Source organism: Lepidochelys olivacea, assembly GCF_965140295.1.
Source record: "Lepidochelys olivacea isolate rLepOli2 genome assembly, chromosome: 3".
NCBI lineage: Eukaryota > Metazoa > Chordata > Testudines > Cheloniidae > Lepidochelys > Lepidochelys olivacea.
Window position 1 is genome coordinate 40,034,736 of NC_140413.1, and position 24,575 is coordinate 40,059,310.

Genomic DNA, 24,575 nt, shown 5'->3' on the forward strand with positions numbered 1-24,575 from the left:
GTGCAATGCCCCAGCGTGTGTGACCGCTGCGAGGGGGGGAAATGTTATACACACCCCGCTCCTCCTCCGCCACCTCCTGCCCGGGCTTCCCCCTCACTTGACCCGCCAGCCCAACATGCAACCCGGCACCTGCTAAATCAATAATGTACTAGAATGTCAGCGCTGAAAAAGGTAAGGACACGGTGATGGGTATCTTCTGTCTCATGCCGGTGAGTGCCCCAGGCTGGGGGCACTGCTGCTCCCAGGCTAATGTAGCCTCTGCAGGCGGGAGACCGGGGGCACAGTGGCCAAGGATATGCAGGACTTGGGGTGTCAGCATGAAGAGACGGGAGCGAAACGACTGGGCTGAGCGTGGATCTTGGGCTGCAAAGTCTGACAGACTCTTGTTAAAAACCATGAGAAGTGCAGCTGCTGAGCGCGTTTGGGGGCGAGGGTACAGCTGCTGCTGGGCTTGTTTTGTGGACGCAGCTAAATCCTGTTGGAATCGTGGGGGCGGTGTGGCTGTTGGGGGTGGAGTGCATCGGGGGTTTCTTGTGGCATTCTGGTCTTAGCAGGAGCTGCTTTGCTGCTGTCGGGTTGGGCGGGAGGCATCTGCAGCTGTGCCTCAGGAGAGCAACGTTAGAGAGCGGCAGCAGGTGCTAGCAGGGTTGTTGCAGGTCCTAGGGATGGGGCTGCTTCTGTTAGGTATCGGCGTGAGGGTTGCAAGAGAGGGTCTTTCTCGTTGCACTGCCTGGGGGCGCATCAGCTGCTGAGCACCGCTGGGATGTTGGGTTTGAGCAGCTGCTGCTGGGGTTGTTGGTTGTCGCTACGCTCCCTCGGGTCCCAGCACTTCTGTGCTGATGAGGATGCAGCTGATTTTGGGGGCTGCCGCCGCCGCTGGGTGTCCAAGGTGCTGACCGCCGGCACAGGGTGTGAAACCGTCAGCTGTGGCTCTTCTTCCAGAAGGCAAGAGACGGTGACAATTGCGCTTTTCGGCCCCGCGTGCAAAAGTGGAAGCCCTACAGCTGACTGGAGCGTGAAACAGGGGTTGAGGGGATTTGCGATTAAAAGAAGCATTGCACAAAATGCGCGCGCGCGCCATGCCTGATAGAAACACACAGAGAACATGTTAAACGTGTATGATACAGACTGACCAGCCCGGGAGGAGGAAGGAAGAGGGGGCTCCTCCTGGATTTATATCCATGCAGTAGGGCAGAGTAAGGCTTTTGGCTGGAATGGAGAATTGATGTGTGGGAAGGGGGACACCGTGCATCTGATTTCTTTGCCTGGAAGGGACGAAAGTGCTGTCAGCGAGGATGGTGGGTTTTCACAGACCATCATTGTAAGGGTTGCTATGTGAGGCTGAAACCAGAGAAAAGGCTGGTGTAACCAAGCCGCCTCCTCCACGTCCTCTCGGTGGTGTACTGCACTGGCGGCGGTTCTCAAAGGGACCAGCAATGAGCATTAGTCCCGGGGCAACGGCTTGGAGGTGGGGGGGGGGGATGCTGGGGTGTGTGTGATTATCCTGTGTGCGGAGGTAACTGATAACTGGCTCAGCCCTGAACAGGGGGTACCATGGAGAGGGCTGCGCAGGGTGCTGCTAAAGGGAAAGGAGGGGCAGGGAAGAACGGGAAGGGGCTTGGAGGGAGTTTGGATTTAGCGAAAAAGGGGAGATCCATTTCCCTTGCTTGGATAGCTGAGTCCGGACGCTTTTCAAGAAATGGAACCGAGATGCTGCTGGCATTGTCCCTTGCCTGGAGCTGGGATGCTGCCTGTTGTGGAGGGTAACTCTGGCTTTGAGGGGCGGTTGGCTTGATCAGTGCAGTCTGCATCTTGTATAGGAGACCAAATAAGGCTAAGGCAATAAATCATATTGCTTGTGTCTTATCAATGTAGCCAACTTGGGTAAGGTGAAGAAGCTCCAGTGACTTCCTCCATCTTTCTAAACAGGGAGATAAAAGGAGGGGCGGAGGGGACCCATAGGTCGAAATTATATCCCAGATAGGTGAGAGTAGCAGCCGTGTTAGTCTGTATCCGCAAAAAGAAAAGGAGGACTTGTAGCACCTCAGAGGCTAACAAATTTATTTGAGCATAAGCTTTCGTGAGCTATAGCTCACTAGTGACCAGAAAATATTGAGGATTGCTTTTCAGAAAGGCATGTTAAGTGCCTTTGTGGCAACCAAAATCACTTAAGCACTTGGCATTTTCATGCAGCTGCATTTGATGTACTAAACACGTTATGTACAGTACACTAAGTATTAAAAAAATTAATAATTTAACTACACTCTTTGTGGTGGGGAATCAATTACAAACTAGCATGTCTAATTACTTTGTGGAATAAAGGATTGAACACCTCTCTAGAAACCCTCTAGGGAGATAGAACCACACCCACACTCTCCCCGTACTGTAACAAAGTCAGATCTAATCTCTACGTAGGAATATCATGACTGGAAAGTTATAAAATACTTCTAATATGCCCCCCCCCCATATCTTTCGTTGCTCTTGGAAACTAGTAGATTATATAAGGCTTGTAAAGAGGAAGAGCCAATAGTCATAGCAGTTCAGCCTGTTGCCTTGATGCTAAAATGAAGAAGTCATTAATCAGGATTTTCTATCAGCCAAATTGTCCTGTGGTGGCTGCTGGTGACTAAGGCTGTGTTAGCAATTGCGACAGATTTCAGTGTGTTTTGTTGCATTTTCTATTTCATGACGATTTAGATAGTGAATTTCAGATGGTGTGATCTCATCTTTAGATGCAGAGAACAGATTAAAATTTTGTGTGCACCAAGTACATATTGGAGGATGAGGGGAAAAGGAGGAGTACAATAACAATTTGTAGGTATTCAAATCTTTCATCTCAGAAATAGTAATAATTACCCCCCCCCATCATTTTACCAAGACCAATATGTTCAGTAACATCAGTTATGCAAAATTCAGCTGAATAATATGCCAGAAAAAGCATAAAGAACTCCTAATTTGCACCTCTTTAAAAAAAAGCTTCCCAGAGCCATTTTCTCCTCAACCCTCCTCTTATCCCTTGTAACTCTGAGGGGTTAGGATCAAATGGATGGTGAAGTTTTTCCACTCCAGTTGGATCCTTAGCACCCATACAGAGTCCCTCCTGACATGGGTAGTCCCATTAACTTCAATAGAAATACTGCTTTTGAATAAGGCTTTGCAGGATTAGGACTTTAAATTGTTTGTTTAAAGTTTAAACAATCCTAATATCAATTTTAGACCAAATCTAGTCATTCTGATTCAACGGGGAAATCTCACTATGCAAAGATGAATATATACATATCAAAAATTAGTCAAGATGATGAGACTATGTTTTATTTCTTTCATTGTCCAGGTTTTGACAGACTTTGCAATCTAATGATTTTACTATTAGGGCCCTGATTTTTTTCAGTTGTAATTTGTGTATTCTTATCTGTAAGCTCATTTTATGTGTGTGTCTATCTTCAAGTGCATTATACATACAACTAGTGGCATTTTCCCCCTAGTATTATAAATTCTTTTTTAACTCAGACATTAATTATGTCCTTTTTGCAGTTTGTTTCCATTTGTATTTTACTACATTACAGGTTTAAATTGGTTTACTATGTCTTGGAAGCAAGTGATAGTTGACACACTTCCAAATTAAAACAAAATCATGTGTTCCACTAAACTTGAATCAGTCTTGATTGTGTATACCCAGGAACAAGACTATCAAACTGAAGTGCTCTTTAATTGATGGTGTGTTTCATCTATATTTCTCTGGAAGCTATAATGCTGCAAAACTGGAGAACTGACAAAATCTGAAGAAATCCAATACTTCAGATCATCTACATAGGGTGACCAGATAGCAAGTGTGAAAAATCAGGATGGGGGGGAGTAATAGTTGCTTATATAAGACAAAGCCTTTAATATTTGGACATCTGGTCACCCTGTCTATGTAGATTATGACTAGAAGTATGAACACTTCTACACTAAGGCTTTTCTTGAACATGTGAAGGAGCCCAACTGTAGATTACTGACAACCCTGGTGTGGGTTTTTTTTTTCCTGGGGTGGTGTGAGCTTAATTCTTTGTACTGTATCCTGCAATACACCATGGGAGTACATTAGCTGTAAAGGATTGATTTTAAGAAATGATTCTAGATGTGCTGCAGATGTTGAAATTATTTTCTAATGCAAATATATTCAAGATACCTAATGTACGCTATCAATTTCCATTCAGTATTTGTGTTCTCTCTGGAAAGTTATTAGGACAAAACGGGGGTAGTAGAAGATTTCCATTTTTTGTATTTTCAGAGCTCAGCAATTATACATAAAAAAACCTATTAAAAAGTCATTCCACATGGAGTAAACAAAGTATTTAGTTTCATGAATGCAATTTTATATTTTTCCAGCTGCATTATTTTTAAAAAGATCAACCAGATTTTATTACTTTTTCTTTTAAAAGGGATTTTGTTGTTTTTAGTCATGAATCATTTTGTATGCTCTTGAAGATATCTGGTTTGTCGTTTAAAATTGTATCAGATTATGTTAATGATTTTATGACTGAGTGTTATGCACTGGAGAGTTAATTCTGAGTGTTATATTCAGAGCCTGTGTGATCCTAGAATAAAGAATACATTTATTAAGTCTGCATAATTTAACTAAACAAAAAATAAAGGCTAGATCTGTCAAATGTAGTTGATTCTATTTGAGATTTTTTTTTAGCATTTTTCCTTAGTGCTATAAAATGCTATTTGCATGCACTTTTCAAGCAATATACCTAATTTCCATTGGGAAAAAATGTAGGAAATACTTATTGACTAGCTTCTTATAATTTGTAGTTCTACTTTGCAGATTATTTAAATATCTAGTGTAATTTTAAACTACATTTACAGTGAAACCTTTTTTAAATAAGCACTCAGTAAACAAAGAGTACTTAACAGAGGTGATCAGGAGCAGTACTATATTAAGCAAGAGCCAAAATCTACAGAATGGAGCCCTGGCCCTGTTGAAGTCAATGGCAAAACTCCCAGTGATTTCAACGGGGCCAGGATTTCACTCACAGCTTTTACTTAGGAAAAAGTCCCACTGAATTTGAACAATGTTAGATATGGTATATTCTCAAGACAAAAAAAGTTGCTTGATTAGGGTTTCAATCTGCAAAGTCCCGAGCACCCTCAGCTCTGACTGAGATCACTTGAGGCATAATTGTATTCTAATAAAGCCCTCACTCATGCCTAAAGTCAAGTTACTGGAATATTCATTAATAAAATGTGATAACTGTGAAGGCAAGTGGTTGCTTTATTAGGTATTCAACATATGTGATCCTGAAAGGTGCTGAGCACTCACAACAATTTTTAAATCAATACTGGATGTTTTTCTGAAAGATATATTAGAGTTCAAATAGGATTTCCCTGAATTAATTCCTATGTCCTGTATTGTGGGGTCAGGAAGGAATTTTCCACAGGTCAGAGACCCTGGTTCTTTTCCTGACTTTTTTCTTTTGCCTTCTCTGCAGCATGGGGCATGGATCACTTACAGGTTTAAATTAGGGCAAATGGTGGATTCTCTGTAACTTGAAGTCTTTAAATCATGATTTAAAGGAGGAGGCCAGACTAGATGATCACAATGATCCCGTCTGGCCTTGGAACCTATGACAAATTCCCATGGAAACTCAGCACTATGAGATCTCCCTTACTGTCTTCATCGTATGTTGATTATCCTGATAGAGCTATCCCTTCTCTTCACAAGTACAGCATTGTACTCTAATAGTGGATGCTACAATAATATTAGAAAGGGATTCATAAATAATATCTTCCATGATGGAACTTTGGCTTGATAGAGAACTTTGTTAGAATACATGATGCAGAATACTCAATGGAATAATTTTTTTTAGGTTTAAGAAAAGTGTTAAAATTGTGCACCTATCTTTACTATGCAAGGGGGAAAATCTTTTGCAGTTAAATGTAGTCAAAGCAATTTCTTTTTATGACTGTTATAATCCTATAAGTAATTTTGGTAATAGAGAGAACATTGAAACGTCCCTTGTTTTTTCTATGGTTTACCATCAGGGGCCTCTTTCAAACAACATCAGTCAAACAAAAACAGCTGCTGCAATTTTAGTGCATGAACAAGACAATCCTTATTAGCTACTTCCGTTCATCACCATAGTGAATTAGCTTATTTAAACATGCATGATAAAACAGACGATTGCGGCCCATTAAAGCAGAAAACTAATGTTAGCCCCTCAAGTATGATGGTAACGATACTTTATATCAGTTGTTAGAAATCTACTATACAGAACAAATATTTCTGTATTGATACAGTATTTCATTATTAGGATAGAGGGAGGACCTCTTCCTTTTAATATCGGGGGGGGGGGGAATAAATGCTGTATAATTTACCTTGCTAAACTCAGATATCCATGAACCGTACAGCTTCCTTTCCTCCACTAGTTAAGAATACCTGTGTATAACAGACAGTATGTCAACAGCTATGATCAAACATAAGTATAACTAGGTATGGATGAATCAGAATCCCTATTGTAATAGACCTGACTGTGACTACAAATGGTCATGCTACATTCCATAAATACCTCAATACTAAGCATGTGCCCCCTGCACCATATTACACTTCAGCAGAACTAATTATTGTTATGTTTCTTTCTCTGACTCTCAGTTTTTGCCTTTTTGCTTTTATCTGCTCTCTGATTTTCTAGATACTATACTTCTTACACAGCTTACCCAACTATTCCATTTTCCTCACTGACTTTTCCGTTTTCTCTGTCTTGGTGAGTTTTGAGAAGTGAATTGCAAATAGCTTGTGTTCTAGCTGTGTTGGTCCCAGGCTATTAGAAAGACAAGGTGGGTGAGATAATAAAAGATATTATCTCACCCTCTTGTGTCTCTCAAATAGTTTCAAGCAAGACACTAGCCCTTAGATCTCCTACTAACTTCTATGTTTTATAGCCACATTCTTCTATCATTTAAAATATTTTTCCTCTCTCATTTTCATAATGAAATGTGTGACACAGAGGAATAGTGGAGTCTTTATTTCGAGGCTGCAGTCACCTGATATGGGTCAGATACGCTAATAGTTGATACTCTCATCACAGAATGGGAGTCAGCATCCACTAACTCCAGTGACTGCTTTTAAAGCTGTTGCTAAAAAAAAATAACTGGCTAATCTGACAATAGTGAAACTGATTACATACAAAATGCTATCAGAGGCTCAAAGTAAACAAATTGAAAGAGTAAACAAAATATTTTCTCTTTACTCTTAGTTGTCATGGGTAACTTTAGTAGGTAATTTTTGTTCATGGAAGTATTTTTTTATTAATTGACATTGCCTCTTTAAGTAGTAATGGCATTTGAAGATGGCATTTGCAGTATAATGAGAGCAGCTTCTATGAGCACATCAGTTTGTGCACCTATATTCCACAGTGAGCAGTTGGACTGCTTTGCCAGTGACGGTACTGTGGTATTAAATTCAAGCGAGTAAAAAACAAATGATGTTGGGTAATTTGGTGCTTTACAGAATCATCATCAGTCAGGTACCAGAGAGGAACAGTTTTGTATTAGTGGGTGTCTTGTTTCAGTAAGGAGTAGAATGAAGTTCCCAGCTTTCATGTCATTCTCCTACCTTCACAAGTAGCCCATAAAAACAACATAAAACAAATTGCTTCAGTAGCCTGTGTGGAGGTTTTGTTCCTGGAATGTTGTTCTTTGAATGGAAGGCAGGAAAGAGAGAGAACTCTCCACTTCCTTTTTGCGCTCCCCGGGCAACCCAAAAAACAGACCTACGCCCTACCCCTGTTCAATCCTTGACAATTTATGGTTTAATAAGCAACTGGGATATGAAGCTATGTAGCATAAACTTTGGTACACATCAGATTTTGTCTAAACAGAGCCCTAAAAGAGTAGGAGAGAAGCTGACTCATTTGTTTCATTCACTTAAGGTTCTGTCTACACTCAAAAAACAAAACAAAAAACGTGTTCTGACTTGGGTTAGATAACCTGACTTAGCTAACAAATAGCAGTGAAGATACAGCAATTTGATTTTTAAGTCAAGTTAACAGGTCAAGTGTAAGCCTATAGGGCAGCCTTGAGTTGAATTCAAACTGCTAACCTAAGTTAAAAGCTGAGTTGTTGTGTCTTCACTGCTATTTTAACTGGGTTAAGAACACACCTTTTTTGCAGTGCAGATATGTCCTAAGGGTGAAATTCACTCTGTGCAGTGGATCAGTACAAGGCCTATCTTGTATTCTCTGCACAGCAGTGGTTTTCACCCTAAATGAACGAATAGAGGATGATACTAATTATCCTCACTCTGATGGGAAAGTAAGTGAGGTTCTCCTCTTATCTGAATTGTCTTTCTCCATCTCACTTCCAAATCTTATAAATCTGCATTACCAGTAGCTTTCTGGATCTTATTTCATAAAACAGGAGATATCAGTAAAACAATTACATTTGAGGTCTCTTGTTTGTCTACATAAATTCTCTTCCTTCTATTCCCCCTCCTTGAATAGGATCTCTGATTGTAACATGTAGTTTTAATTATGCTTACCCACCTTAGTAAAATGTTGTCATCTACAATTGAAAAATGCTACATATATGCAAAATATTATTCTTTTCCATTGGCTGGTAAGTCTTTTGGGCTCTCATTGGTGAGAAGGATGGCTGCTAAGCTCATAAAGCTCATTTTCCCTTTGGAGTAAAATTCAAACCTCTCGGTTTTCAGCTCTTGCTGGTTGCTGGAACATGAAGCTGGCTGCATGGTTTCCTTCATGGCAGCTCATAGCTCTATCATCTAACCACTGGCACATTTTTCTGGCTGATTAATTCTTACTTGGATTTGCTATTTGTGTGTTACTTAAAGGCAACTAATTTTAAAAATTTATTTTAACGTCTTGGAGGTTCCATCTAACACTGAATCTGATATTCTTTCAATCCAAGGAGTTGCTCTTAACTATTTCAGCTTTAAGAGGGTAATTTTGTACTAAAGAGATTTTGATAATAAAGAACCTACTATTAATGAAGTTCTTAGAATGGCTAAATGGAAAGAAAGCAGCAAAATCAATTGGTTCAGAAATTTAAGTTTGTTGATTTTGTTTTCTGAAATGGAAGCAGACAAAGAACATATGATCTGCTGACTACCAATCATTTTTTAGTAAGTTCCATTTGGCTGAAGGTTCAAAGATTCAGACAAAATAGCTATTGTTCATTAATATTGGGTAGATTATTTTATATGGGATCTTAAAACAATTTGTTCATTTTGGAGATTCAGCAGATATTCCTGACAGAGTTGCTTATAGTAGAGTATTTAGAAAGTGCACCTGTGCATTTAAAAGTCCAACACTGTTTATGTTATGAAGTGAGAACCCAAAAATTAGTAAACCTGAGAAATTAAGAATTCCATCAGTGATGAGATCCTAATTCTGCTAATAATGCAACATTTGATAATACTGTATCTAAGACTAATTCAGTCAGTGTTTCCCCCAAGTATTAATTTAGAATTTATCCTAAAAAATCCCAATATTTGTAGGTATTCACTTCTAAAAGTGCTGCTCTAATATCTCTGGACTACTGCAATATCTTCTTTCTGTAGATCAATACACTCTCAACACTGACCTCTTTAGGGAGAGTTGCAACAACTAAAATCCTTCACAACCTCACTGGAATTGAGGATTAGCATATTAAAGATTTTTGCCCTGTCTTACTTCAGAATGTACTTGTACCTCCTCTCTCCTCCACCCATTTAGTAGGGGAAACATAGTACATGAAGATACAGGATCTGTAGCAGGTTAATAAACTGCAGGGAAATACAATATTGAACAGGACCAACCATAAATATGGTAGGTTTACTTTACTGAAAGCTTTAGCCTGATCTAAGGCTAAACATTACTCTCCCATCTTCTCCATAGCCCAATTTCAAATATTTCCTGCAAACTACACAAAGTGTTTGCAACCTTTAACTGCGTTTTAGTGTCTGGGATGTAATAGTTTCCCTGCTGTCTTCCCCAAACTTTTGGCTAAAATGGAAGCAAAAAAATTTGTAATCCATGTTCAAAAGGACAATAGACCTCCAATTACTGATATCTTCCAATTCCCCCTTTTCTGGGTTGGGGGCGGGGGGAAGGGCCTTCATAAAAGGAAGTTTTCAACTTGCCTCCAGTCAAGGCATTGGTGAAAGTCCATGGAAGCACCATAGGAAAGGGATCAACAAATCTCTGATTTTGCCATCTATGCATCAGCCTCAAGGGGAGTTTCCTTTATTGACAACGTAGCTGCAGGAACTTCTGTCTCCCCTGTTAGCCTCACAAGCTAGTACCATTCCTCATCTGCCAAAGCAGGAAAACGTGCAATAATAGTCAACAACTTGCTGCTGCTGAAAAGGAGGAATGTTTTATCCCTGGATGAGCTCACTGCAATACTCTGCTATACTGAGGTAGTTCCAGCAGGTCCCTGCAGACCTGCCATGTTAGGATTCTGTAATTCTACCATCTCCCACTGCATTTTTTCCTTTACATCCTGTAAATACATCAGAGGAGGCTGCCCTGCCTTTTGTCCAGAAGTCCTTTTCAAATGTAGCTGATTCCAGCTTTCTCCTTTGATATTAAATCATTTCTTTCTTCCTTTAAGATCCTCCTGTCTACTTTTCTCTAGCTTGTGGTCGACTATGAACTCCCAAATGACTCTGCAATGCTAAATAACACTTGTAATCAGCTGTATTTCAACATTGCGAAAGAAACATACAGAGGGCACCAAGTTGCACATGGTCAGTTTACACCATTTCATCTGGGATGCATAAAACTCTTGACAGTTTCTCGTTCCATAAAGATGCCTTCAACCTTTCTAATTATCAACGGCATTATTGAGTAAACAAATATTTAGTGTCCAGTAACCTCAGCCAAAAGTCCCATTCAACCTGAACCAAGCAGTGGTCAGAGAACTCTACAGGCTGCACCCACATCTTGTATCACTGAAGTAGGGTTCACATACACCTGTCCAATCGACTACTTGATTCCCTTTTAAAAAAAGCCCCAGCCCTTCTTAAATGAGAATGCCCGAAACATTTTGTAACTTTGTGGCAACTCATACTGCTTGTAAATACGTTTCATCAACTCGTAAGACTTCAGGTTATTTTGTCTGTTGGTCACTCCATAAAAACTGTTAAAATACCTCCCCCCCACCCCAAAATAAATCTAGCTGTTGAGCCAGCAGTAAGAAAGGAATAGCCTCCATAAAAAGGATCTTTCCTCAGCTTTTGATGCTATGGGCTGTAAATGGCAACACAGTGATACCTCACACCCAAAAAATAGAAATCAAATAACAACCCCTTTCCTAGTTGCATTTCTGCAATTCTCTGCACCAATATTGCAGATGTATAAATCTTACCATTACTCCATCATAAGTAGCAGGCCCAGTGGACCAGAAGGATGGGCCCCTCCTCCAAGTCCTCTGAGCAACCAAAACATCTTTCCTAGAACATAATCTTGTTTCTTGGATCTCTACTAAATCCAAAGACCCTTCAAAATCTGAAGACCATTTGCCTCCAGCACACATGCAGGATGGAGCGCACATTCCAAATTGCTATTTTCAGTAACTTCTAAACAAAGGCTCAGGTCTGAGTCATCACAGGTACTTGCAATCCCTGTCTAGTTGACCATCTTGGTACTGTTTTTAATTCCTCTGATTTACCCCTTTCTCTCACCCTTTCCTTTTTGTCCCCTCCCCCCCTTTTTTTTGACTGATTCATTAATCTTCAAAGTCCCAGATCTTGATCCCAAAGAGCATGGTTCTTCCTGAAGTTGCTCAAGTTTAGTAACTCCCCAATCTTCATCCCCCAATAAATGGGCTTGCAGGGCAGATTGACTCAAATCAAAGCAACTGAAATCACCAATTTTAATCATGATTTCAATTAGCAAGTAGGAAACCTTGATTTAACTCATTAGTTTTAATTGTGTTTTGGATTTGTACTTTTTAGTTATTTTCCTCAAGAAAGATTGATTCTCATTTGATTTGCAGCTAAACATGTTGATTTGCAACTAAATATAGCCTTTACATTAAGAATTGATGCCTCTTTTTGCTAACCAGGATGATACACGCTATTAAGACACATTTATTTAAACAAGTATATAGTGTAACTGACACGTATTCAAATTCTTATTTTTTACTTTTTGTTGTGTTAGAAAATGGTGAATGATGCATTTCTTATTTATCAGGTGATTATTAATTTTTACTTATGATTTATGTAAAGCTATATTTGTATGGAAATGCAAATGCAAATAAAAATGAACAAAAGAGCAGTTGTTTTAGTATTATTATTATAATTAAATTAAATGACCTTAAAAGTGCTGGATACAAAAGAAAAAGGTTTATCAAAATAAGTTTTGCACTTAGAACTAACTGATTTATTAAATGAAGGAATTATCTTACCTAGTATTTATTTATAAATTGGAAGAGAAAAACAAGTTTTCCTGCTCTGTCAGCACTCAATTGATTTCTTAACTTTGAACCAATTAGCAGTTGAACTGAACTAGTTGAATAAACTGAAATGAAGAAAATATTCTCTCTGCACCTGTAGAAGAGGCTACTGCTGTCAGAAGTATTTCAACAAACTCTGGTTGCAGGTGTTTAGCTTTCTTGGCAGCTAACATGTAGCACTTACAATTATTTTTGTATTTAATTTAAAACTTAATAAATTTGGGCCTTAATTTAGGCTGTCAATTCCAGATTTAATTTTAAATAGGTTTATTTCAATGTGTACTTAATTTTAATTAAACAAAATCTGATTTCAATTAAAAAATCTGATGTTTTTTAATGAATCAGTTTTTATCTACCCTATGAGCTTATAACGTGTCCACAAGCTCCTCTCTTTGCCCCCCCCTTGCCCGAGGCAGCACCAAATACAGAAAACCTGTTATTCATTGGATTGGTGAAAATCCTATGTAATTAGGGTTGCCAACTTTCTAATTGCACAAAACTGAACACCCTTGCCCACACCCTGCCTCACCCCTTACTGAGGTCCCCTTCCCTCTGTTACTCACTCTTCCCCACCCTCACTCACTTGCTCATTTTCACCAGGCTAGAGCCGGGGCGGGGGACTGGGGTATGTGATGGGGTGAGGGCTCTAGCTGGGGGTGTGGGCTCTGGTGAGGGGCTAGAAATGAGGAGTTCAGGGTGTGGAGGGGCTCCAGGCTGAGGCAGGGGGTTAGGGTGCAGTGGGGAGGTGAGGGCTTCAGCTGGGGTTGTGAGCTCTGGGGTGGGACTAGGGATGAGGAGTTTGGATTGCGGGAGTGGGCTCTGGTCTGGGGCCAAGGTGTTTGGCATGTGGGATGGGGTTCTGAACTGGGGCAGGGAGTTGGGGTACGGCAGTGGGTATGGGGTGCGAGTTCCAGGAGGGAGTTTGGATGCAGAAGGGGGATCAGGGCTGGGGCAGAGGGTTGGGGTGCAGGAGGGGATGCGAGGTGCAGGCTCTGAAAGGGAGTTTGGGTGCTGGAGGGGGCTCAGGGGGTATGGGAGAGGGTGCAGGGTGTGGGCTTCAGGTGGCGCTTACCTCAAGCACCTCCCAGAAAAAGCTGGCATGTCCCTGTGGCCCCTAGGTGGGGGGAGGAGGGGCATCAGGGAGGCACCGCATACTGCCCCTGTCCACAGGCACTGCCCTTGCAGCTCCCACTGGCCGCAGTTCCCGGCCAATGGGAGCTGCGGAGTTGCGCTTGGGGCAGGGGCAGAGCGGTGAGCCCCCTGGCCACGCCTCCGTGTAGGGGCCACAGGGACATGCCAGCTGCTTCCAGGGAGCTGTGCGGAGCCAGTTATGTCCCCTTTCAACGGGGTGTTCTGGTTAAAAACTGGACGCTTGGCAACCCTCTATGTAATTCAGGCAACTGTAGGCCACCCTCAGGATAAACTGAGCATTGTCTTTGGATCCTCTGTTTCACTTTCCAATTTCAAGAAACATTGCTGTTCCTGAAGATGGGCACATCAAAACGTGCTCTCTAACTAGAGAGTCTGTTAGTAGCCTGTCGATCCATCCCTGGTGCCTGAGATTCCTGTGTAACCAATTGTGTCTGCAGATGTTTCTCTTTTGCCCCCTCCCTATCTCTGTTTCTAAGGCAAGACCATCCCCCATATTACCAGGTTTAATGCTCCAGTCTTTAGCGTCCTGACTCTCAGTGGTTCCCACATCCTCTCCCTGACCCATCCCCAATCCTGTATCAGTGAAGGACAAAATCAGTCCTTCCCACAAAGGTAGAGTGGCCCAGATGCTCAAAATGGGCCCTTCATCAATCCTTGCAGGGCTGCTTGGAATCCTCTGACCCCCTGGCTTTGTATGACTGGGAGTGATATCTTTTCCTATTGTCCCATGCTTCTGGGCACTTTCTATAAACATGTCCACTGTTCCCATAGATATAGCATCTAATAAGGTCCCTGCAGTTGTCAGTCTTGTGAATATGTGATCAACAGGGCATGCCTTTTCTCACCCCACAGTCATCACTAAAGTGTTCTGTAGAATCACAGCTAAAACAAGTGTGTGGCTTCCAGGGATACCTACAGTAACCATACATAGAACCTAAATATAATATATTGGAAAGATGTTGCACTATTTTATTTATCAGGAAAAGTTTGAAGGGGCCTTTAAATTCACCATTTCAATTCCTAGATGTATTGTAAATTTTAGATTTAAGCTAAATGCTGAATATCTGCTCCCTGTATATTTTCATTGTGGAAAAAAACAGGAACTGGGTTAATAGAAGGTTGAAATAAAGAAATAGCTACTGTACCATCTCAGACTCTCGTTCCTTTCTTAAATCCAAACCATTCTCAGAAAAATTCAACTTCACCCTAGGATTAAAAGCTGGTATCAGATTCTCTGCCGCCTAGCACATGAATTATGACTTTCAATTGTGTAGGAGAGAATCCTACAGTTTTTAACAGAGTCCCAGTAATAAAATCTCTAGTGGGACATTTGTCCACATCTCCTGTGTAGTGCATTTGAATCATGTATCTTGCCTAAGAAATCCTAGGAAAATGTTTCCAACTGTGAATAGTCCTGACCAGAAGCCTGATCCTGACCAGCTGTGATTTCTGCATATGATTCTGTGGCAGCTCCATGACTGGAAACAAATACCCCACGTCCTTTCATATAATCACTTTTCCTCAGATGCTCATTCAAAATAGGCCATTGTACTCACAACAGCACTAGGACTTCCCTTTGTGTTGCTGGGGACCTCAGGATCACAAAAAAAAACAAAAGATCCCACTTCAGAATCTAAAGAATGCCTCTTCTGAGCTACTTTTCCCTTCAGTTGACCCTTATCCTTGGAGCCCCTGCAACAGAGGAGACACAAGTACTACTCCATCTTCCACAGGGAAAGGGGAAGCCACAGATGTGGCAGCTAAGTTGCCACTTGCCTCTACATTTGTGATACACCACAACCATGGCAAAGCGTCACTGTACTGCTGAGGACCCCATGCACAGTTTGACACTTAGGACACACTCTGCATATCATTTCCCAGAGAGAGGGAACCCAGTTCTACCATATCTGCTCCCTCTGGCAGCTACTCCACAACAGCAGGAAGCTCCAGAGCAAACTCTTTTCTTTTGAACAACATGCACTCCTATTGATTGCCTCTTCATATACACCCCTTCTTTCTCTCCCCACCCCCAGCACAGCCGCAGGCCAGTTCCACTATGCAACGTGCCTTCGGCCTGGGGGCACAACTCCCAGGCCCCACAGTAACAAGGCTCATAACATCAGTTGCTAAAACAGCTGAGAGAACCACAGGATCCACCAGTCCATGCAAAGTAATTTGTGCATCAGACTCCAAACAGTCCTTGACTCTCTCACCATTACATCCAGAGAACTCACTGGAGAAACAAAACCTCCTCCAGCCCCACCACCTCAAGCTTCAGCCATCTTGGCAAGAGGAGGAAGTGAGTGTGCTTTCTCTCTCTCTGACCAGAAATTCCATCCTGGACCTGAGAAATGTCTCTTGATGAAAGCTTTGTCAAACCTGGTACATTCCTGGGAAAAGTTACAGTTGACAAAAATCAGCATTTTCCGACAAAAAAAAATAATAATCAAATTATTCCTTGACTCACTCTAAATGGGTGGCTGAAGCCTCAGGGAAACAGATTGACCAAGTTTGTTTGCCAGGAAGGAGGTTGAAGAAGTACAATTTTTCCCAGAAGGTGCACAAAGAATCCAGGTCTTATTCCTAGCATTTAAAAGCTCAGCGGGTTGGGGAGAGAAAAAAGATAGACCTTTGTAGAGAGAAAGGGAACTTTTTGACAGTGGGACCAACCAAGGCTAGGGGAGCTGTCTGCTGAGGTCAGCAATTTGGAAGAGAAGTCGGACTGGGAGGAATGGAGTCCTGGAGAAGGATCTAGAACCCTGAAAGGACACTGACTCAAATCCCAAAGAATGCTCAAAAGTGGAAGGGAACGGAGGCAGGGATTTTTATGCAGGCATTTCTTATTTTGCCTGGATCTGTACAGTATACCTCTTGTGGTGTCTAAATGAAAGAGTGATTGCAGTAGACACTCTACACAAAGTCTGTCTCTGTTTGCTTCAACTGACACATGTTTCTGATGGGATAAACTGTAAACTATAGTGCCAACACATTTAAAGCTCTGGGAAGGGTATGCTCAAGCCACTGGGGTGTCGGGTGGGGCCTGGGGCATTTAAATCTAGACAGTTGGGCTGCAAAATCCCAGCTCCCAGAAGCAGGTGGTAGATGGAGTCTCTGTATTCTGAGAGTATGCCTAGAGATGCAAATGTAACCCTTCTGCCAGGCCGAGTTGGTAGCAGCAAAGGCCGGGTTCAGAACACAGGGGTTCCCTCTCATCAAAGCAAATGCTAAACTGTCTCGAGCCCCCACCCAGTGACCTGGGAAAATCTTACACACACCCCTGGGTGCCTCAAAGAGGCAATACTTCCCCTCTCGCAAGCACAGAGTCTCGGTGTAGCAGAGAATCTTTAATAACATGAGGTAAACGACATCAGCATTAAATTGGGAAAACATCACAACTAGGGTTCATCAACCAAACCATGAGCAAAGACCCACCCCAGCAAATTGGGCCATGTCCTTTCCCTCGGATTCTTGAGTCCAGCAACCCAAAAGTCCAGCCCCAGAGTTCAAAAGTTCATCCGCAGAGCGTTACTCCTCAGTCTGGGTGAAAATGTGGGGGAGGAGGGGCGGGAAGAGGTAAGGGGCACCTTACATAATCTGAAGCTGACTGCCCCACAGCTCCATAGGGCTTCACTCCAATCTGCCCCACGAGCCCCTCTGCTCCACCAGCTGTCCCACAAACAGCTCCGCTATGCAAGCAGCTCGAGCCGTCCGATGAACTGCTCTACCAGCCGGTCCACGAGCCGCTCCCACCGTCCCGCAAACTGCTCCGCTCTGCTATAGATCTTCAGGCTCCCCACTACTTAACACAGTGCTCAGTGATTTCAGCTCTTAATAATTTTAGCTCTTTGGTGATTTCAGCTTGTAGTGGTAGGAGCCTCAGTGCTAATGCACCATAAGGCCAAAGTGAACTCAGTACAGGACCTGTAGTTAGACTCCTAATACACCCAAAATTAGCTCTGATATTCCACAGCGAAGAAAGACAGAGAAGTTATTGATGTTTCAGGCCCACACCAACAGATACTGATACTGTCTCCAGCCTCTCTACATTCACAGACTTTTGGAACCCATGTCCCTTGCCTAGCGACTGCTACTTAGTTGATGGCGAGTCCCTCCATCACAACAAAATGCCAAGTACAGTTCCACTGTCCTTGATTCCCATAATCAGGAAAATGACAGTTTATTCTTCCTGCCCCAATATCAGAGACACTGGGGATCCCGCAGCAGCCAAAGTGACCATTTGGGCAGCTATGGGCTCATTCTAGGCGGGGTGGGTGTGTCTATGCAAATGAGATCAGCCCCTTAAGTTCTTTTCTACAACTTGCCAGACCTCACCACCAGATGTCAGGGTGGAGCTCATCCTGACTCTGCTTACACAAAGCCAGAGGGAGTGCCTGGACTCTGCTCAGACTCAGCAAGCCAAAAGCACATGATCCAGTGTGGGATTCAAATGCAGCAGCCTGGTGAGTGTCCAGTAGGGAGAACTTGCCCAGGGCTGTGGAAAAAAAACAACTCTCAGGGAGAGGTGATAGTATTGATATCAGTGGGAGCCCCACAAATGAAATCGAGGGAAAGCAAAATATTAAAATTACAATGCAGATCTGACTGGAGAATTTTGCCTTACTTACTTTGATAGAGATGTTTCTCCACTAGAACTGTCAGCTAATGATCCCCTTGATTAGTAATAGGCAAAAATTCCTTCCAGGAACTCTACTGGCTTTTATCCACGGATAATCTTTTCAGCTTAGTTATTAACTCAAATACAACACATTCTGTCTCGTAACCATTTTTAATTTCAGGCTAGGGTTTCTAGAAATAGAGAAAATACAGCCCTTTGACTTCTTTAATATTGCATAACTTTTCATAGTGTCTACTTTGTTGGGTTTTTTAATAAAAAATCATACTCAACCATTTTTATTGATTAATGCTTTAAAATAATTGACCATAAGAGAGGTAGTGTGGCTTTAGAAGAGGATAGGTATATACAAATAAAATATTTTTCCCAAGAAAGATTGTATTTATGCTTCATTGCTTTTTAACCCCCCACTCCTCACCTACACTTTCTCAAAGCACTGTAGAAAATGTGGTGTCTGAGTTATTGGAATTCCATAGCATGTATGTAGCTATTGAAAGTTACCAGACTTGATGTGTTAGAAACAAAACTTTCATTAAATTGATGGGTTCATTGCAAAGCAAAAGGAAGATTGACAAAGTTGTATTACTTCCCAGTTTAGAATCATAGAATCATAGAATATCAGGGTTGGAAGGGACCTCAGGAGGTCATCTAATCCAACCCCCTGCTCAAAGCAGGACCAATCCCCAACTAAATCATCCCAGCCAGAGCTTTGTCAAGCCTGACCTTAAAAACTCCTAAGGAAGGAGACTCCACGACCTCCCTAGGTAACGCATTCCAGTGTTTCACCACCCTCCTGGTGAAAAAGTTTTTACTAATATCCAACCTAAACCTCTCCCACTGCAACTTGAGACCATTACTCCTCATTCTGTCATCTGCTACTACTGAGAACAGTCTAGATCCATCCTCTTTGGAACCCCCTTTCAGTTAGTTGAAAGCAGCTATCAAATCCCCCCTCATTCTTCTCTTCCACAGACTAAACAATCCCAGTTCCATCAGCCTCTCCTCATAAGTCATGTGTTCCAGTCCCCTAATCATTTTTGTTGCGCTCCACTGGACGTTTTCCAATTTTTTCACATCCTTCTTGTAGTGTGGGGCCCAAAACTGGACACAGTACTCCAGATGAGGCCCCACCAATGTCGAATAGAGGGGAACGATCATGTCCCTTGATCTGCTGGCAATGCCCCTACTTATACATCCTAAAATGCCACTGGCCTTCTTGGCAACAAGGGCACACTGTTGACTCATATCCAGCTTCTCATCCACTGTAACCCCTAGGTCCTTTTCTGCAGAACTGCTGCCTAGCCGTTCGGTCCCTAGTCTGTAGCGGTGCATGGGATTCTTCCGTCCTAAGTGCAGGACTTTGCACTTGTCCTTGTTGAACCTCATCAGATTTCTTTTGGCCCAATCCTCTAATTTGTCTCGGGCCCTCTGTATCCTATCTCTACCCTCCAGCGTATCTACCTCTCCTCCCAGTTTAGCGTCATCTGCAAACTTGCTGAGGGTGCAATCCACACCAGCCTCCAGATCATTAATGAAGATATTGAACAAAACCGGCCCCAGGACCGACCCTTGCTTGATACCAGCTGCCAACTAGACATAGAGCCATTGATCACTACCTGTTGAGCCCGACAATCTAGCCAGCTTTCTATCCACCCATACTTCTTTAACTTGCTGGCAAGAATGCTGTGGGAGACCGTGTCAAAAGCTTTGCTAAAGTCAAGGAACAACAAGTCCACTGCTTTCCCCTCATCCACAGAGCCAGTTATCTCATCATAGAAGGCAATTAGATTAGTCAGGCATGACTTGCCCTTTGTGAATCCATTCTGACTCTTCCTGATCACTTTCCTCTCCTCTAAGTGCTTCAGAATTGATTCCTTGAGGACCTGCTCCATGATTTTTCCAGGGACTGAGGTGAGGCTGACTGGCCTGTAGTTCCCAGGATCCTCCTTCTTCCCTTTTTTAAAGATGGGCACTACATTAACCTTTTTCCAGTCCTCCGGGACCTCCCCTGATCGCCATGAGTTTTCAAAGATAATGGCCAATGGCTCTGCAATCACATCCGCCAACTCCTTTAGCACTCTGAGATGCAGCGCATCCGGCCCCATGGACTTGTGCTCATCCAGCTTTTCTAAATAGTCCCGAACCACTTCTTTCTCTACAGAGGGCTGGTCACCTCCTCCCCCATGCTGTGCTGCCCAGTGCTATAGTCTGGGAGCTGACCTTGTTCGTGAAGACAGAGGCAAAAAAAGCATTGAGTGCATTAGCTTTTTCCACATCCTCAGTCACTAGGTTGCCTCCCTCATTCAGTAAGGGGCCCACACTTTCCTTGACTTTCTTCTTGTTGCTAACATACCTGAAGAAACCCTTCTTGTTACTCTTAACATCTCTTGCTAGCTGCAACTCTAGGTGTGATTTGGCCTTCCTGATTTCACTCCTGCATGCCCGAGCAATATTTTTATACTCTTCCCTGGTCATTTGTCCAATCTTCCACTTCTTGTAAGCTTCCTTTTTGTGTTTAAGATCAGCAAGGATTTCACTGTTAAGCCAAGCAGGTCGCCTGCCATATTTACTATTCTTTCTACACATTGGAATGGTTTGTCCCTGTAACCTCAATAAGGATTCTTTAAAATACAACCAGCTTGAGAGAGCATTGCTTTACAAGGAAAGCTGGTCACAAACTGTTTTGTATTACCAAGCATTTGTTGTTTGTCATGATGTGTTAATTTAAAGGTCATGTGAAAGAGTGGGCTTAGATTAGTGTTGGAAAGCTAGCCAAGAGTCTTGAGGAGGGACCTGAAGAAGAGTTATGAGATTACTTGGCACCCAAGAAGAGGAATGCAGTTCCAGGCAAAGTAGATGATAGGAAATAATCTGTGAGTAGGAGAAGAGACAAAGGGACTATAAAAGAGAACAAGCAAAGGATAAGAGTGATGGAAGCATACAGTGATGGAGGAGTAGAGGGAAACAAAAATGGACACATGAATGGTGCAAAGCTTTGAGTATGAAGTGTTTGAACCTGATGTTGAAAGAGGAAACAAGTGAGAAAGAGTTAGGGAAGTGAATGGTTAGTGAAGTGGGAGAGGAAGATTATTTTAGCTGCAGCTTTATGGTTATGCTGGAAAGGATATGGGTGGGTGGCTGGAAATGAAGTTATTTAGCACCTTTGCCAGGAACAGCCCTAGCCGTTTTGCCGGCCAGGGCAGAAAACATTGTTTGGCACCCCCTGCCCATTCACCCCCACACCCAATGAGCAGCTGAGGAGAAAAACAAAAATTGGCCAATCTGTGGAGAGAAAAAAAACCTGAGCAATACAGCAACCTCCTGGAAATTGGCAACCTGGGAGACCGCCCTGCTTGCATACCCCTGGAAGTGGCCCTGATCTTTGTTTCTGAAGGATTCCCGAACACTTCTATAGGATTTGAAAGGAAAACGTATTTTCAATCCAGGAAGTTAAACCAAATTGAAAATTTATTTTTTTAAGCTGACATAGTTGTTTCTAACTGCTCAATATTTAACTGTATTTCCATAAATATGTACTAAAGAAGCCTAACTGATGATGATGTAGTTATCAGGTTGTATTTCTATAATGCACTTTATCTAGGAATAAAACTGGATAACTTAAAAAGCTCCAACTGGTTCAGAAAACAATGGTCTATCCTCTGAACAACAAAACGTCTTCCCAGTGTTCTTATCTCTTCACTGGGTCCTGGCTGAATAATGAATCAAATTTACAGTTCACTCCTCATCTTCAAAGCCTTTCATAGGGCCCATCCAAGTTACCTGGAGGAATGGCTCACTTGGCATGATCATAATTTCCTGCAACAACTACATTTGTATGGAACAATGGAACTACCAGCTGCAGAGTTCAGCTCAGTCTCAGATTTGGGAGTCAGGCAGCAGAGCTTTCTTGGCCTCAAGCCCTTGTCTGTGGAACTCCCTTCAGGAAGAAATCAGAATGATCATGAATATTCACATCTTCAGAGCAAAATGTGAACCACTTCTTCAGTCTTGCCTTCCCTCCCCTGAGAAAAATCAACAAATTCCAGATGACTGGAACATTGAGAGATGTAGAGAAACAGATAACTTTATATATTCATGCAAATAAATTTGTAAGGTGCTCAGACATGGTTTAAATACCTAGATAGATGAAAAAGTTTTCAAGTGTTTAATTGTAAAACTCTATTTATGAAAACCCACTTTGTTATCCAAGATTACTACATTTTACTATAAACTAGTTATAGGGTGTTGCTTTTATTTTTTTGTGTACTTTTCATATGAATGATTTTTCATGCATTGTTTTTTGTGCTAAACAATACTACAAGATGCTGTTCGCAGGTCTCTATTGTAAGTTAGAAAAATTGTTATATTATTTGAGCAATACATTGTGATCATTTAATTAAAGTATTAAAAAGCATCTCTACAAGGGAGAGTGGAGCTGGGGTTAAGATTATGCATATAATCTTAACTTTTGCATTTCCTGTTTTACATACTTTTTCACTACACAACCTTAGAAAGCCCTTTGTACCTGTTTTTTTTTAATTTCTCATGTTTTTTAAAATAAACTACATGTTTTCTCACTGAAAAAATCTATAATAAATAGTATATAAATAGTATATAATATATACTATAAATAGTATATAATAAATAATATATAAAAATCTATAATCTATAATAAGTGACTAAAACATAATAAAATAAATGAAAGACATGGAAGATTACTATACCAAAGAATTGAGAATTACCAGACACAACAAATTAGTACTAATAATATTATAGTCATTTTAGAGATGAAATTCCTATTGATTTCATTTAAAAAATTCCATGTGCAGGCTCAATCTTGCTCCTATCCAAGTATATGGCAAAACTCCCATTGACTGAAATGGGAATAGACTCAAACCCTTTAGCAATCTGTATATACTAGATTGTCATTTCACAACTATTCAAAGAAAAATTATGTTAATTTTCCCTCATGTATAGGTAAAAACAAAGACTTGTATTTAAAAAAAAAATCAATGAAAATAGTTTCCTGTAATGTAGATGTGCTTCACCAGGAAACAATAATGACATTCTTTGAGAACTTTCATAATATAAATATGTTAATAAAAATCTCACTATTTGTTTTCCCTATAGATGGTAACAACAGATCATTCAGACACTTCAGCTGGTACAGAATATATCTGTATATTTATTTAGCAATACTTGCAGGGAGTACGCTACACCTTTGTTTTACAGGTTGCATTGGCTTCTGTTCAGTTTCCTGATGCAGTTCAAGGGGTTGATTGCAATTTCTACAGCCCTTCATGGTCCAGGTCCTGTGTATCTTAGAGGCCATCTCTCCATAACTTCAAGGGTCTTCTATTTTCCAAGACATTTCTATTCTCAAACTAACATTTGAGTTGGTTTTGGAGTTTGCTTTTTATAATGAGGGATTGATGTTGGTAATGTTGGCTAACATTGGGTTAGCAAGTATTTAATCTTGATGGTTGATTGTAATTTATTGTAAGTAAGGGTATGTGTGTGTAGGAGCATTATATAACATTGAATAAATAAATAATGCTTATTCTCTGAATCCTTTCCCCCTTTTTCTATCTGCACCTAGAATTAAGAAGAATTTCCAAAGTAGATACTGAATAGCACTACCTGCTAATGATCGCTGTAGATAAGACTAAATTAAGGCTTTTATTTTAACCCCTGAATTTCACATGCTCAGAACTTTTGAAAAATTCCATTTCTGGGCTGACTTTTTTCATGCTTGCTGTCATTCAAGAAGTAAATATCTGGGAAAGTTGAAGCAAAATTATTTCAGCCAATTTTCAAATTAGATGAAGGTGAAAAAATATATACTTTTAACACATTTAGGCCCCAGTTTAGAAAGATACTTAAGCACATGCCTAACTTTATGCATTTGAGTAGTCCCATTAACATCAATGAAAATTATTGAAATATTAAGAAAAGATTGGGGTTGGTCACAGAGTTTTAAAGCTAGTGGCTTCAAATTTGACAAGTCCATAATAAACATGTGTCCTCTCTCCAAGAAACTAATAAGAACATTGTAAAACATTGTAAAACTTCCCACGTGCAAACCTGAGTTTTTAAATGCTTATAACTCAGTTAATTTTTATTCAGTTGTCACAAATTAGTCCATTTTTCAGTGACATCTAGTCATCTTAAATATTTAAAATATTAATGTTCAGCCATTTGTGTGTGTGAGCAAAAAATCATCTTAAAAACTCCCTAAGGCCAGATTTTGCAATGAAGTCCCAGTCTAGTCTTTAGGCCTCAGTTCAGAAAGGTACTTAACATTTAGCAGGTGAGAAGTCCCATTGACTTTAGGATTATGACTATATTA

The 24,575-nt window shown here is 41.2% G+C and overlaps 1 protein-coding gene across 1 annotated transcript in view; it reads left to right on the plus strand.

The window, feature by feature from the left end:
• Window positions 1-23: 23 nt before the first annotated feature.
• Window positions 24-24,575, plus strand: part of DLGAP2 (DLG associated protein 2) — a 709,806-nt gene continuing 685,254 nt past the window's right edge. Inside the window, exon 1 of the mRNA XM_084623310.1 lies at window positions 24-171. The gene's annotated coding sequence lies outside the window, so the exon portion shown is untranslated. The remainder of the gene's footprint in view (window positions 172-24,575) is intronic.